Source organism: Bos indicus x Bos taurus, chromosome 11 (genome assembly GCF_003369695.1).
Source record: "Bos indicus x Bos taurus breed Angus x Brahman F1 hybrid chromosome 11, Bos_hybrid_MaternalHap_v2.0, whole genome shotgun sequence".
NCBI lineage: Eukaryota > Metazoa > Chordata > Mammalia > Artiodactyla > Bovidae > Bos > Bos indicus x Bos taurus.
The window spans coordinates 87,862,605-87,864,768 of NC_040086.1; positions in this window are offsets into that span (position 1 = coordinate 87,862,605).

A 2,164-nucleotide genomic window follows, 5' to 3' on the forward strand; every position below is an offset into this window, starting at 1 on the left:
GGTGCTTTGTCGTGGCAGCCCCGGCACATCAATACAGATGTCAATCTCCAGGTAGAGAAACGTCACTTCTTGCTGCTGGTTACCCAGGGTTGGGGCAGCTGGGAGTTAGGCAGATAGAGCTGGGTCTCGAGAGGGGTCTGGAGCCTGTGGTCTGGGACCTAGCACTTGTCTGGCTCGCTGTCTTCATAACCTCGATGTTCTCCGGTCTGCCTTTGGGGAGGAGTACGTGCTGCTGGCTTCCTCTGCCCCAGGCACTGTACGTTCTTAGCAGAGTTTGTCTACTGAGCAGGTAAATGTGACGGGAAGGAGCGCCTGGTGACTTATTAAGTGGCGTTGACAGAGCGAAGAGAAAAACTGGAGACGGACTCACCACAGTGAAGGGAGGGGAATGAGGTTACTGCTGTGGGGTTAGAAGGGCACTGAGCCGTGAGCTGGTCCAGACCATGCATCTCACAGCTGGGAACTGGGGCCCCAGAGGAAAGGAGACTTATCCAAGACAGGGCTAACTGTAGGCTACCCATCTGAACATCGCTGGTGATGCTTTCCTGGGGTTGTCCTCATTCGGAGAATAGGAAAGGAAAAGAAGAGGTTCATTTCGTATTCACAAATGCCTAATGCAGAGAACACAACACATTTAAACCCTAAAAGTCTCCCAATGAAATGGCTTAAGTTCACTCTTTGCTGTGTGGAGGAGTCATTGCTGTTGTTGTTCAGGCATTCAGTTGCTCAGTCATGTCCAACTGTTTGCAACCCCATGGACTGCAGCATGCCAGGCTTCCCTGTCCTTCATTATCTTCTGGAGTTTGCTCAAACTCAAGTCCATTGATTCAGTGGTATCATCCAACCATCTCATCCTCTGTCGCCCTCTTTTCCTCCTGCCCTTGGTCTTTCCCAGCATCAGGGTGTTTTCCAGTGAATTGGTTCTTCACATCAGATGGCCAAAGTATTGGTGTTTCAAAATCAGTGATTCCAAAGAATATTAAGGGTTGATTTCCTTTAGGCTTGACTGGTTTGATCTCCTCAATGTCCAAGGGTCTCAAGAGTCTTCTCCAGGACCACAGTTTTAAAGCATCAATTCTCGGTGCTCAACCTTCTTTATGGTCCAACTCTCAAATCCACACATGACTACTGGAAAAGCCACAGCTTTATACAGACCTGTGTAAGCAAAGTGATGTCTCTGCTTTTTAATATGCTGTCTATGTTTGTCAGAGCTTTTCTTCAAAGAAGCAAGCATCTTTTAATTTTGTGGCTGCAGTCACTGTCTGCAGTGATTAGAAACAGTTAAATGTTATCATCTATCCACTGTGTGTGAATGACTGTGAAGGTCAGGAAAACAGGCAACGAGCTTATCTCGGCTCATCTGAGAATGACCCTCATCGCCGGCATTGTTTATGTTCTCTGGGACCTGCGGCTCCAATCACACCAGTACTTTCTCCTGGTGAAGTGGAGTGAGGGTCACAGGAGGCGGGCAGGGTAGGATAAGCACTGTTGCCTGCCATGGAAAATGCTGGAATGCCTGCTTTTGTTGAGTCCCTCCTGGACCAGGGCGCCTCAACCTGGGTCTTGCTCCTGCAGCCCTGTCCTCTGTCCTGCTCTGGAGAGGAACACAGCCACTCACAGGCCACATCTACACCACCTAATGGGCCAACGTTAAACGTTAAACACCCCTGAAACACCCTGGCATTACCCTTAAGAGGTAGTCTGATAAATGGGCTTAGTGACCTTTGTCAGATGGAAGAAAAAACAGAGAGATGGGATGAGGGCAGTTGCTGGGGTTCAACTAAGTCCCGCAAACCATCACCTTTGCTAGTGGGGAGCCCACGGCATGTGGTACATCTGTGGGTCTGTACCGCTTGCAGGGCTGCTCAACCTGTGGGAGAGGAAGTGGAGGGACAGAGGAGCTGGGGGACCCTCACACCCAGGGTCACCCTGCTAGGGGATAGGCTGAGCTGGGACTCACACTCAGCTCTGCCCTGTTGCCAGGCTGTGTGCCCTCTTCATTCAACTGCTTGCCCCCATGGGGGTATTTCCTGAAAGCCTGTGACCTGCTAGGAGAGGAACCAGAGCTGATCCCTGAACTGGGCCCACAGCCTGGCACCAGGAGGCTCTCCCAGAAACCCTGGGTGGGGGTAGGTGGTGACGTGGGGGGCACATGCCTTTTAAA